This window comes from Xenopus laevis, chromosome 1S (assembly GCF_017654675.1).
Source record: "Xenopus laevis strain J_2021 chromosome 1S, Xenopus_laevis_v10.1, whole genome shotgun sequence".
Taxonomy (NCBI): Eukaryota; Metazoa; Chordata; class Amphibia; order Anura; family Pipidae; genus Xenopus; species Xenopus laevis.
In genome coordinates this window covers 164,555,587-164,571,019 of record NC_054372.1, presented here as the reverse complement: position 1 = coordinate 164,571,019, position 15,433 = coordinate 164,555,587, and positions in this window count along the sequence as shown.

Here is a 15,433-nt window from a genome sequence, read left to right as displayed (position 1 = left end):
TGAAATTCGGCATTTCGCCATATGCTAATTTTTTCACTAAACTCCGGCAAATAAGGCGACAAAAAATGATGCTGCGACAAAAAAGTCACCAAGACAAAATTGGCGCAGAGACAAAAAAGTTGCCATAAGAAAAAACACCCATTGACTTTAATGCCTTTGAACTAAAAAGTTGCTGAGACAAAAAAAGTTGCAAAACCGCTGAGACAAAAAAGTTGCAACAAAAAAAAAAACGTCCATTGACTTTAATGCATTTCTCGTGTGTAAAAATTGTCACGTGAAAAAAAAATTGATGGCCATTGACTTCAATGGGTTTTGCTAATTTTTTCGGTGTTTTATGATATTTTTCGCAGTTTCTCAAATTTTTCGGTGAAACAAAATGAGACAGAAACGCTCATCACAAGTCACAATTTATATTTGGTACAGAGCAGAGGATATAATAAACAATGCGCACAAGAGAACATTATCTCCAATGGTAATGGTTAAGGTTTTGTGAATAAATAGTTACATTACCATATTAAACATGGTAATATACAGTAAGTTATACATATTACATATACATTATCTATATTACCAAGTGGCTATATGAATATCTGTGCAAAGACAAATAAGAAGTATTCTTTTGCTTTTAAGGTCTTCTTATTTTTCCATTTATATGGATTATTGCAATAGAAATAGAGTAGTAATTAGGGAATCCTCAACTGGTTCTACACTTTTAGTTATCCAATTATTTAGATAAATGTAGTGAACAGTAGTAACAGTTTATTTTATTGCAAAAATACACACTGCAGCTTTAGTAAAAATCCGAATCTTACTCATGATATACCCTGATATTCCAGTGTCTTTCATGAACTGTTTTTAAAGGTAAACTATTAATCAAGTGAGGAGCTCCAAACGTCATCACAAATTACACCATCAAATGGTCCCCATGATTCAAAAACATCAGGATTCTGTTTCTGCCTACTGTAATATATTATTAAACTGTACGCCTGCTGTATAAATCAATTTGTGAGGCACAGCATGTGATGGAAGTGCAAAGCCAGAAAACTACATTTTCAGATTGTTGTTCCAGCCTTTTGAGTCTCAGTGTGGAGCTAATATAAGCAAAAGGTGATGGATTGCTCCTTTGATTGTAATTGCCTACAATGCCAGAAATCAGAAATATGTGTGAGGCATTGAGTTGTAAGTGAAGCCTTGACAGATCAGAGATGTGAAATGCAAAGTTTTCCTCAGAAATAGATTTATAGAGATATTTTGATACTTACTCTGTGACCATGGACAATTTGGTAGGACAGAGAATGAAACACTGTAAGGTAAAACGTAGACTTAGCATCAACTGGCACCAAGTCTACTGAGTGTCAAAGATCTTCAACTATGTTGTGTATGGAACAAGTACTAACTGGTAGTGATATTTTTATTTGTTTTGCTATGCGGCCCTTGCCACTATACCGAATGTGAGGGAGGCTGGTACCGCTTTTGCAGGAAAATAAAGTAACCAAAAAAGTTTATACCTCCTGGGTCCAAATTAACCTAGCAACCATGCATTGATTTGAATAAAAGACTGGAGTATGAAAGGCAGAGGCCTGAATAGAAAGATGAGTAATAAAAAGTAGCAATTATAATAAATGTGTATCCGTACTGAGCATTGGTTTTAGATGGGCTCAGTGACCCCCATTTGAAATCTGGAAAGAGTCTGAAGGAGAAGGCAAAAAATAAAAAACTATAATAATAAATAATGAAGGCCAATTGATAAGTTGCTTAGAATCGGCCATTCTATAACATACTAAAAGTTAACTTGAAGGTGAAGCACCCTTTTAAGCTGCATTGGGAATATATATATATATATAGTGATGGGCGAATTTGGGGAGTTTCGCTTTGCCGAAAAATTTTCAAATTTCCAGCAAAATTCATGAAACAGCGAAAAATTCACGAAACAGCGCCAGCGTCTCATTTTTGACGTTGGCGTCCGTTTATGACGAAATTGATGCCGGCGAATTTTCACATCAGTTTCGCAAATCGCGTGAATTCGCGCCTGGCGAATAAATTCACCCATCACTTACTATATACCGTTGATGTAGCTGAAATATTACAGTTACAAATCAAGCAATATTAGGAAATAAATGCATTAATATTTGAACAAAAGTATAGAGGAGTCTTTGTGCCTCAGAATTTCATAGATTTTCTCATGGCTGGCCCACGACACACCACTGAAATAATATTCTTTATAGATCATTTTTATTTCTGATATCACAACGTGATTTTTAATTGTTTTTTTCTTCCTGAAATCAATGGGAACTAGAAAGTTGAATCTATGTTCAGGTAACAAGTCCCTTGTATAGGATATTACAGAGCTTTACATGTTACACTGCATTATTTTGTAATATTTTACTTCAGCTGGAGCAGAGGTTAATGTGTCAGGTTAGTATACAGTAGGTCAGGATACCACATCTGTCTCTATTGAGCAGAGCACAATGATTTCAGTGTGAATAGACGGAGATCACTGCAGATGCAAAATGTGAAAAAACATCAATGCCGTTTTTTCAGCATTCTGGGTGTATTGCTTTACAGACAGAATTATTATTGTTTTTGGTTAATCTTCTTAAATTGAGTTACTTTGTTGTGATTTCTATAATGTTATTTATGCAATTAGCAGTTAACACTAAAACTAGTTCGATGTTTAGGAATATTCAGCCAGTAACTGTGAGTTCTCAGGCATGTAGACTGATGCATTTAATACTTTACACTGCTAATAAAAACAATGAGAAATAGAAATAACAAAGAACATAGTTAATACCTAATTTTTATATTTTATAGCTTATTTACCAAAGCAGTGCTTCATGTGCAAATATTTTCCCCTCCAGAATTTCAGCTTTGTCGGGGGATCCCACTAAGTGGTGTGTGTGCTGCAATTTGCACACAATTTACCAACTGTGACATTTTTTTTTCACAAGTTTCCCCATCCTCAATATTCCAAACTAACGTCACTACGTGGGTGCCTCAAATTACATTGTTAAAACCTTCACTAATTCCCTACTGTAACACTAAAGTCCCCAATTAAACTACACATATTCCAGTGCCCCAATAGTTATACTGTACTCCAGTAGTGTACCAATGGTTTCACTGCAAACCCAATGTCCTAAAATATTCCTGTAGTTAAATCCTAACATTCTATGCCAGTGATCCCCAACCAGTAGCTCGTGAGCAACATGTTGCTCTTCAAACCCTTGGATGTTGCTCCCAGCGGCCTCAAAGCAGCTGCTTATTTTTGAATTCCAGGCTTGGAGGCAAGTTTTGGTTGTATAAAAACCAGGTGAACTGCCATAAAGAGCCATGATATAGGTTGACAATCCACATAGGGGCTACCAAATGGCCAATCACAGCACTTATTTGGCACCCAAGAACATTTTTCATGATAGTGTTGCTCCCCCAACTCTGTTTACTTCTGAATGTTGCTCACGGGTTCAAAAGGTTGGGGATCTCTGTTCTATGCTGTCACAATATCCCAAGGCCAGTGTCAAACTGGCTGGCAGGACACTGGGAAAAAACCTAGTGGGCCCCGGTCCTTGTGGGCGCCGCCGGCCTAGACCCAGTCCTTTCGTGGAAGCTGGAAACAGCTTCCGACTTTCCTCCCTTGCCCCCTGCACAGCTGATGAAAATGGAGGTAGACCCCAGGCCCCCAGTCTGATGCTGCCCAAGGCTGTTATATTTCACCACAACCTGCATTTACAAGGCACAACCTGATTTACCTACATTGTCATTGCACTTAGCATGAAATATTCAAGTGCCCCTTCTATACAACTATAGACACCACTTTGCACTCATTTATATTTATTTCCCAAGTGTCCCTGTTCATATGCTGCCTACATAGTTACAGAGCACTCACCCAGTACCTGCTTCAGTTACTTTGCAAACCTAGGGGCAAATTTACAGAGCAAAGTGACTAACGCTGGCGAAAATTCGTCAGTAAATTTGCCCCCTAGTGTCTTTGCAATGACCATGGACCCTTAAGGGTGAAGACATATAGCCCTACTAGTAGAAGCTACTTGTCACAGCTACAAAAATAGACAATGCTGATAATGTGTCTATGTGTGCTTTCACAGAGGCAGTTCTCAGTATTGTTTATGGCAGGGTATTTTCTAAGGCACCGCCAGGCCTTCCAGACTTTCAAAAATAGTAGATAGCACTCTGGAGAACCAATTTCTGTAGTTAATCCTTCTGCAGATGCTCATATATGTATATGAGCACCTGAGGAAGGATCACCCGATCCGAAACATGTTGTGCATTTTCTAAATAAAGTAACTATTAACTACAGAAACTAATAGGCAATAGTTTGCCCAGGAGCAGTAACCCATAGCAACCAATCAGCAGGAAGCATTTACTGGTCATCTGTTTAAAAGCAATCATCTTATTGGCTGCTATTGTTTACTGCTCCTGGGCAAACTTAGTGCCATTTATTACATATGGGGGCTTGTATGTTTTTGGAACAATTTTCTCAAATTGTGGACAATATGGAATTTTAGTTTATTAGTCCCTTAGTGACACTGTCTCGCAGTTACCAAAAATAACTAAGAGTAAGAATAAGAGTAAGAATAAGAGTTTTCCAATTTGAGTTTTCTGAACTCAATTTTTTAAGGTTTATGAATAGAAAAAGTCTAATGAAAAACTCTGGCAGCTAAAACCTGGTAAGCCTTTACAGTATATTAGTCAATGGGAGGTCTGTTTTCAACATTTAAGATATGCTATTTTTTTGGTTTCAATTAAATTGAAAAACAAGTACACACACACACAGCCCTGTTTTGTCTTATGACTGAAGTTTTTGTTATCTTTGGAGCAGAGATAAACATGAGTAGCGCAAAAACACTACAATAGTTTGTAAATGCAGGGTCGAACTCCAGACACCCCTGCCGCTCGTGTGCGCATGCGCCGTATGCGATATGCTTTTTTCTGCAACCGCTTAATTCTAATAAAAAAATACTAGTCAAATGGGCTTCCTGAACACTTATAACAACAGCGTGATTGTAATTTCGCTATTTTAGTAAAATGGTTTATTATAAAAATTATAAAATGCAATAATATGAATCCAATCTCTTAGTTCCAGCACATCCAAAATTAGCGATGAGTGAATCTGTCCTGTTTTGCCGAACAATTTTCAAAACGGAGAGAAAAAATAGCAAAACGGTGAAAAATTCACAAATGCATGGGCATTTTTCTTATGGAAACTTTTATGTCTCTGCGACAATTTCGTCTTGATGACTTTTTTGTCATGGCCAAATTTTTTGCGGCGGATTTTTGCTGCAGTTTCACAAAAAAATTTGCAGATGGTTTCTTTCGGAAATGTACAAGTAATAACACCTTTTACAAATACCGTATATACTCGAGTATAAGCCGAGTTTTTCAACCCCCAAAATATGCTGAAAAACTCTACCTCGGCTTATACTCGGGTCAAGCGCAAAAACGGTCGCCGGCCTCTAAGAATAGTCACCGGCACCTAAGAATAATCGCCGGCGTCCAAGAATAGTCTCCAAGAATATTCGCTGGTGTCCAAGAATGGTCGCTGGCATCCAAAAACGAGACGCCGGCATCTCCAATTGGAGCAGAAACCCTACATTTTTTGATTGAAACTTACCAGAAGCTGCTGCATTTCTCACCCTCGGCTTATACTCGAATCAATAAGCTTTCCCAGTTTTTGGAGATAAAATTAGGTACCTCGGCTTATACTCGGGACGGCTTATACTCGAGTATATACAGTATTCAGACAAATATACAGTTGGATTCACAACCACAATGTCAGTATGACTTATCTTTAACAGAGCACAATCCATAACATTTAAGTTTATTGTTCTAATGAATATCATTTCTCCTGTAACAAGAAGAAGGCTTCATACCTGGAGGATAAAACATTCATCCAAGAAATTATAAAACAAAAGGTTAAAAAAAACTTAGCACTGAAACATTCCACATTGATGCCCTTGTGAGTTTTGTGTCTTGTGGCCGGATTTAATGTTTGCTTCAAGTCTAATTTACTGTAATATAATTTTTGCTAATCTACTGTAATTGTTATGGTTCATCAATCAAAATTCCAAGCTAAGAAGAAGAAAAATATGCACAATTTAATTGTACAGGCAATTTGTAATTATCTCTGAAGCAATTACTTAATGAGTGGTTTTAGCAGATGAAATTATGAACTGTAGAAGCCTCCAATAGATCCTTTCAGCCTGCAGAACAATACGATTTTTAGTTAATTTTCTGAAACTGTGATATGCATTTGTGATAGGGGTTTTGATTAATGTATGCTAAATATTCATGGGCCAAAATTTATCTTTAGAATTCAATTAACTGAAAGAACATAGAAGAGTCTTGCCAGCGTTGTGCATGCAATGAATATTTAATCACTGATCCTATAAGTTACTGCATGGCTGTCCTACTGGAGACCCTCAATGGGATCTTTTGACTTTTTTAGGAGTGCAACAATTTTTTCTCACTCCAAATTATTAAAGTCAATGCCTGTTTTCCTTGTGGCGACTTTTTTGTCTCACCGACTTTTTTCATCTCAGAGACTTTTTGGGCTACAGCATTAAAGTCAATGGGCATTTTTTCTTGTGAAGAATTTTTTGTCTCTGTGCCGATTTGTTGACATCACTAGCTCCAAGTCTTAACCAAGTTTTCCCTTTTTATTTACATGATTTCACAACTTCCAACACTTGCAGTTTCTCTTCTAACTGTCTCTCTAACTGCTTCTCTTTCCTATCTCTAACACTCTGAGCTCTCGTCTAATTTCCACTTACTTTTTCCTTTCTACAACCCTCAAAAACACTTAGGGGCAAATTCATCAAGGGTCGAATATTGAGGGTTAATTAACCCTCGATATTTGAGTGGGCATGAAAATCCTTCGACTTCGAATATCGCAAATACTTTGATCAAACGATCGAAGGAATAATCGTTCGATTAACGATTAATCGAACAATTCGAAGGATTTTAATTCAACGATCGAAGGATTATCCTTCGACCAAAAAAAGTTAGGCAAGCCTATGCGGACCATCCCCATAGGCTAACATTGGGTTTGGTAGCTTTTAGGTGGCGAACTAGGGGGTCGAAGTTTTTTCTTAAAGAGACAGTACTTTCGACTATCGAATGGTCGAATAGTCGAACGATTTTTAGTTTGAATCCTTCGATTCGAAGTCGAAGGTCGAAGTAGCCCATTCGATGGTCGAAGTAGCCAAAAAAACACGTTTTTTTTTTCTTCTATTCCTTCACTCGAAGTTAATGAATTTGCCCCATACTGTCAGCAAAAATAACATTTGTAATCCCAACAGCACCCTTCCACTGCAGCCAAAATGCAAATAGGCAATAGCTTTCACCGCCGCACCCCATATACTGGCCAAACTTGATCTGAAGAATTGTGTGAAAGGGCACATGTTAAAATCAGGCAATACAAGGAGAGATTTCCAAAAGTGCAATACAAGCAGCTAGTTATGCATGAAAGATTGTTCATTTGAAAAAGAACTGAGGGAATGAGGACATTTAGGAGGTTATTTACTAAAGTACAAATTTTTCTGGTCAGAGTTTTAGATGGGAACATTTATCTCAATTTTTTGTTGAAAATAAAAATCTTTTGAGATTTATTATACCCCGAGGCTGCTAAAAGTCAGAATAAAAAAATATTACATCTCAAACCTGCTGAGGTCACGTAGAAGTCATTTGCAGATGTCCCTTTAACAATTGGAAAATATCATGATCTGAGCTGGGTTTCGTACATTAATCCAAAAACAAGTGTGGTGTTCGGCGATAATCCAAAAAATCGTATGTTTAGAACTTTTCCAAGATTTTATTTAGAATTTATAGAGTTTTTCCCACACTGAGTTTTTTAAATTATTTTATTGATAAATAAGGTAAAATTGTGGATGAGAATTTGGTTAAGGTTGTTTAAATAAAATCAGATTTTAGTAAATAACCTTCCATTTAAATGTAACAATCACAGTTGACATGCTATTCGGTAAAAAAAAAAAGGTTCTTGGAAACAGAAGACACTTGCCTGTAATTGGACTTTGCATATATTTGTTCCCAGGAACGGAACTAGGGGTAGGCAGAAGAGTCATATGCCTGGGCACAAAGCTTGGGGGTGGCAGGCACGTACCTCATATGCAGCCTACCCATAGTCTGCCAAGTGTTATCTCAATAAACAAGGGAAAGTTGTGCTCACCACTATTTTTTTAAAACCATTAGGCGGGGGTGCAACACCATTTCACTAACACCAGTAACATTAAGATGTCCCTTGCCAGACCAGACTGATTTTGCCCTCACAAAAAGGCATACTGTATATTCAGGATTAGTACTGCTTAGGGGTCAGGAACGATTTTTCCCACTTACAAACAAAAGACCTGGCAAAGAACTTGGAATAACTATGCCAAAGCAACACTGAGAATTTAACTGGCTAGAGTATTCTTCCAACTAAATAATTAGGCAATTATGTAACTTGCTGTATTAAGGACAAAAGCCTGTAGAAGATTGTTTTGCAATGTAATCACTGGCTACTCTGATTCAACCATTTAAGGGGAAGTAAGTCATTATTTTTCATTTATAACAAAAGGTTTGTAGCCATAATCTTCCGATAAACCTTACTATATAGATCTTTAAACATTTCATCCATGAAGCAAATATATTGAAAAATAGTTCCTGTATATCAAAATCTACTAAAATCAAAAACTAAATATAGATATTAAAATTCAATGAAATATTATCTATAAAAATGCTGAATAATAATGCAAACAACCCCTTACCATGTCTGTTTCACCAGGTTATTTGTTTGATTTTGCATTCTCCTTTTGGACTCCATTAGGACAGACATCTTTTACCATTAATATCAGGATAACTATTGGCAGGAAATACATGTTGACAAAATTTTTCTACAATATGATATATAGCCATGTGCATAAATATCTCTCTGTAAAATTCTGTAAAATAAAAACATGTATTTGCTAAGGGGGGGGGATGTAATAAACATTACAAAGACAAAATTTATTTGCAAAAATAAGAATAAAATTGTGGATTTCTAAATTGAATACTATAGTAATTTGAAAACCTTCTTCTACTGAAGAGGACAGTAGACGCAAAATGTATATTGCATTCGCACAAAGAAAAATTGGTTTGTGCAAAGGCATAACTTTTAGCAATGCAAACAATTTATCCATTACCGACTTTCATTATATCCCCCCATACGTGTTTAATTTATATTCCAAGAAGAAAATAAAGACAGTTATATATGAAATAGTGTTCCAATGGAACTAACTTATGATGATAATTGTACATTCGAGCAGAGAATATTAATATAATATAGGATATGATATGTGTCAATTTGAATTGTCACCCTGAAAACTCAACTTTATTGAATTGCCACCTCAGCAAATACAATTTATCGGATTATCATACGAAACCAGCGCAAACTGACCTAAACTATCAAGAACATTGAAAGTAAAAAATGTGTTTCGATTGTTAAAGGGACCATCTGTTATTGACTTCTACAGGAATTTGACAGCAGATAGCTGGAGTATTTTTCAGATTTGTATTTTTAGCAGCTTGAGAGCATAATAAGTCTCAAAAAATAAGGTTTTTTCCCCATAAAAATGTTGTTTTCCCCTTTAAAAACTTAACCAGAAAAATTAGAGGTTTAACAAATAGGCCCCTAAATGTTAACACCACCTCATGTAATTTCATGCAAGTAAACAGTTTTACAGTTGGCAATTCTGATTGACTTCAATACAAAGAGTCTTCCATGATACAATTTAGGGGGTTATTCACTAAAATGCATTTTTTTCTAATTTTTTAACAGAAACAAACTCGAACTAACTCCCATCCACAAATATATTCTGCATATATATTTTACAAATATCTTGAAGTTTTTTTAGTTTATAGGCTTAAACCCCTCAAATACCTTGACTTTCCTTGAGTTTTTGAGTGAAAACCAGTGTCAAACATCCCAAAACACCCGAAAAATTGTGAAGGTAAAAAAATCTTCAAATGGCTAATGGGATCTCTGCCATTGGTTTTAGCTGGAGTATTTTTTGAGTAAGATTTTTTGCTGATTTAAGCATAATAAATGTTGAAAAATTTGAGTTTGTAGTCTCTATCTTTTAGTGAACAAAAACTTGAGGGTATTATGTATCAAAAATCAAATCAGACAAATATGGACAAGTATTCTCTAAAATGTTTAGTAGTAAGGATTTTTTAAAGAATAATATTCAAAAAACCACCACTAAAAACCCAGCAAGTAAAAGCTAGGGAGTTTCTACAGAAACCAGTGTAAATTATCTCTAACTACATTATTTCACCAGTTTATTAAAACATTCAAGTTCTCTGCCTCATTGAAAAGGTATGAAACAATGTAAATTTTGTCTGCAAAAAAAATGTGACCACAAATATTCTGCCATGTTTTTTAAAATAAGGTAGCACAGGTATGTGATCATATATCCAGAAACCCTTATCCCGAAATTACAAGAAGGTCATCTCCCACAGACTCATAATTAATCAAATAATTCTAATTTTTTAAACATTATTTCCTTTTTCTTGGTAAAAATAAAGCAGTACATTATTTTTTACACCCCAACTAAGACATAATTAATCCTTATTGGATTTAATTGATATTTCAATGATTTTTTAGTAGACTGAAGGTATGGAGATCCAAATTATGCAAATCCCCGTTATCCAGAAAACCTCAGGTCCCAGGCATTCTGGATAACAGGTTCCATACCTGTACTTGAGATTAAACAAATGTGATTAAGGGATAAAAGGTGTGTATGTTCTTTAAGCTTTTTTATTCATATGTTTTTTTTCTAAACTTCAAAAACTTCAGATTGGTTTATAATGAACTTTACTTTAAAAGAAATGCCATATTACCTTTTCTGCTCTTGTATACTGAATGACTAAAATTGCACATTAAAAAATCTCTGCAGATAATTCCTATGTTCATGAGTAAGCTCCTTCATAGGCATCTGACGCTGAAAGCTGGCCTTAAGGAACTATTTGTTTTCTTTTTCACTCAAGCTGAGCATTCAAGTGAAAAAGATTGTGTTGACGTGAATTCACCCCCTGAAAATCTTTAGAAAACATATTCCAAGACATTAATGGATGTGCGAAACATCTATAACTCAGGACATGTGCAAATAAATGTACTTGTCTAAATGCCTGGACAAATTATACATAAGGCAACAAAAGTAATATATAGCTTGATCTCAATATCCTGCAGATAAATGTGTTGAAATTGTCTATAACATGCAATTATATATTATTTCACAGCTTTAAAATGCTTAAATCTGCAATGTATTTTTAGCTATGTTTTTTTCTATTTGAAGCTGGCTAGCCTGAAATTTCTTGGTATGAAGCCATTAAACAAATAATCTTCCTGTAGAAGGTGTTTTTCATGTAGAGCATCAGCTGTAAAACTGAATGTGTTGAATATATGTCAGGGGCCTGTCGGCTCCCGCCAGGGAGTAGTAAGGACCAAGGAGGAAGCTTAAGGGGCCGATTCATGAAGCTCGAGTGAAGGATTCGAAGTAAAAAAACTTCGAATTTCGAAGTGTTTTTTGGGCTACTTCGACCATCGAATGGGCTACTTCGACCTTCGACTACGACTACGACTACGAATCGAATGATTCAAACTAAAAATCGTTCGACTATTCGACCATTCGATAGTCGAAGTACTGCCTCTTTAAAAAAAACTTCGACCCCCTACTTCGGCAGCTAAAAGCTACCGAAGTCAATGTTAGCCTATGGGGAAGGTCCCCATAGGCTTTCCTAAGTTTTTTTGATCAAAGGATATTCCTTCGATCGTTGTATTAAAATCCTTTGAATCGTTCGATTCGAAGGATTTAATCGTTCGATCGAAGGATTTAATCGTTCGATCGAAGGAATAATCCTTCGATCGTTCGATCGCAGCATTTGCGCTAAATCCTTCGACTTCGATATTCGAAGTCGAAGGATTTTAGTTCCTAGTCGAATATCGAGGGTTAATTAACCCTCGATATTCGACCCTTAATACATCTGCCCCTTAGAGTTGAAAGTCCGAGATTGCGGTACAAAAGGATTCAGGCAAAATCCAAATCCAGGCAGGAGTACAAAGGCAGGCAGAAGTATATCAGAAACAAGGTCCAGGCATGGGTCAAAGTCCAAATTAACAATCAATAAGAAAGCACCCAGGAATGTTATCAAAAAATCCTATTATCGGGCATCGAAACCCGTGACCTCAGCGTCCTTTTATTTCAAATCTTCGCGCCGGGTGTGACATCATCGTGCCTGCGACTAAACGCCGTCGCCACTACCCACGTGGCGGCCATGGTCGCCACCATCTTGGATGCACCGTAGAAGTGGACTGAGGCGCCAAGAGGTAAGACTGCGCCGAGCAGTCCTGAAAAATATAGAAGTCTTTGCAATGTACAGCTCAATATATTTCATTATTTGTATGACTGGGGCAGCTGGGAAACTGACAATATGTCTAGCCCCATGTCAGATTTCAAAACTGAATATAAAAATTATTAGTGCTGCCCTGAAAACTGTGCCAGGCAAAAGGCATGAAATCCATCCTGTATTCAATAAACCTTAATCTGCAACAAAAAAATGCATGTGAACCATTCCCTTAGGAAATAGAGCTTGCAGAGCTTGCAATCCAAAATAAGCAAAAGTTAATGTAGCCCCTTTTTGGCCACCCCCTTGTGCCAAAGGTTATACATCACATATATTTTACCAACTTCAGGTCCTGAGTTCCATTTGCAAAGTGAAAGGGTACTGGGAATTGCCTCTATAGTAGTGCCTTCACCTAATGGGATCCAGGAATACACCTGCGGGTGGCTCCTTTAAGAAACAATCAATCAAAACAATCAAACACACTGTTTGCAGTAAAACATATAACTTTATACAGGAATCCACAGCGATGAAATCCATTCGCAAAACACGCGCAGCTTGCTTTATTCTCATGGTATAGTCCTCCTCTGCTGAACTACAGCTCCCAGCACTCTCCATAGTGCGAGCACACAAAGTCATCCTCTGCTTAGCTACAGCTCCCAGCACTCTCCATAGTGCGAGAACACAAAGTCATACTCTACTGAGCTACAGCTCCCAGCACTCTCCATAGTGCGAGCACACAAGAAAGTTCATCCAAGCTCTAAACCTGCATGGTTCTAGAGTACCCTGCCTCAAGCCAAGCAGGGCTATTGAACTACATTTTAGCCGCTACATCTTGCCAGCTCAAAATCAATTGCTTTATCCTCATGGTATTGCTCTCAGCACTCTAGATAGTGCGAGCACACAAAGTCGTCCTCTGCTGAACTACAGCTCCCAGCACTCTCCATAGTGCGAGCACACAAAGTCCTCCTCTGCTGAACTACAGCTCCCAGCACTCTCCATAGTGCGAGCACACAAAGTCCTCCTCTGCTGAACTACAGCTCCCAGCACTCTACATAGTGCGAGCACACAAAGTCATCCTCTGCTGAGCTACAGCTCCCAGCACTCTCCATAGTGTGAGCACACAAGAAAGTCCATCCAAGCTCTAAACCTGCATGGTTCTGGAGTACCCTGCCTCAAGCCAAGCAGGGCTATTGAACTACATTTTAGCCCCTACATCTTGCCAGCTCAAAATCACTCTCTCCTCAGTGAAGCAGAAATCAGAAATGGCTGTGAGCACATGGCTCTGCCTACATCAAATCAGTTGTGCAGCAGCAACACCTTGTGACACCCTCCAGTATCTGCCAGACACACTGCACAGGGACAAGGCTCCAGCCCCTCCCTTCACTCTAAGTTCAACCTGTGCTGCACAGGCAGGGGATTTCCCGCCATGTGGTACTCATATTAAGGAACAGAGGAGAATTAACTCTCTGGTTCCCTACATTAATATTTTTGATTAACATGCATTTAGCTTTTCTTTCTATGGAGTGAAAGTGACATTCAGCACTTTTGAAATATTTGGAAAAATTAATTTTATACTAAATCAGGAAAAAAATGTGTTTGTGGAAGATATTTTTTATCAACATTCTCATTTGAGTGGTTTTAAAAAACATGAATGAACTGACTTGCTCTAAAACACTAATGTCGCTGAATTTATTAATAGATCGAAATATAAAAAGTAAGAACGAAAAGAAGCACTGAACAATGCGCTAAAAATATGAATACCTCTAAAATCTCTGAAAATTGTAGTTTTTCCTACTAATGAAAAAATCTGAAAACCTCTAAAAGTTCAAATTGATTAAGGGGGTTATTTATTAAAGTCCGATTTTGTTCTGGTCGGTTTTTTAAAGGGGAAAAACACAGTTTTTTCATGGGGAAAAAACCTCACATTTTTCAAGATTTATTAAACCCTGATGGTGTTAAAAATCTGAATAAAAAAGTACTTTATTCAGACCTGCTGAGTTCATGTTGAAGTCAATGGCAGATGTCCCATTGATATCCTGATCTGCGCTGGGTTTCATTCAATAATCTGAAGATTTTGTGGTTTTCGGCAAAAAAATTGTCCCACACAAGAAATTTCCAGAAAACTCTATTGCTAGATAGGGGGGGGGAGTCTGTGGTCAGAGTAGTGTTCAGACAATAGTAAGACATTTTCAGATTTTGATAAATAACCCCCAAAAAGTTGTTCAACTATATCAGTGCAGATCCCATTGGTCTCTAAAGGACCTCAACAGCTTTTACTTGGCAAGGTTTGCATTAGAGTTTTCCATAGTTTTTACAGGTGGAGTCGTATTTATTAAATGTTGGATTTTATTGGTTTTAAAGGTTTTTGAAACCACAACTAAATTCACAAACTCTAAAACCACAATTGTTATTGAAATTGATAAAAGTTCCAATAATAAAAAGTATGAATAAAAAAAAGCACTGAATGAGCTGGAAAAATATACGAATACCTTGAAAACCTCTAAAAGTTTTTGTTTTTCCGACAATTCACAGTGAAAAAATCTGAAAACCTCTAAAATCTCATTGGCTTCTATAGCACCTCCACAACTTTAACTTGACAAAGTTTGGCATTAAAGGCTTTTGTGTTTTTTTACTTTATAAATCTTGAATTTTTATAGCTTTTTAGAATATAGGAAAACCACAAGTTTTTTGTGAGCCATTGAAAAGTTCGCAATTTGATTATTAGTTATTTAGTTTTTAATATAGGAAAACTACAAATTTCTTGATATTCGTGGAAAAAAATCACAATTTGATTTTTAGTTAATGGGCCCCTTAGAGACATTTCTCAGTGTTGAATTTGCTGTTTTTGAAACTCTACTGAGAAAAACGTCATACAAGTTTTTCATCTGGATTACATATTTACAAAACAGCTTTCATGAGAAAAATAGCTTTAAGGCAATCAAAATTATTGTAGCCTTGTTTCATTCATTTTACATATCTAACTACAAAATAAAATAGCTTGAATGTTAAAAAATACACCTTGAATGGAATTCTATGGAAGCTC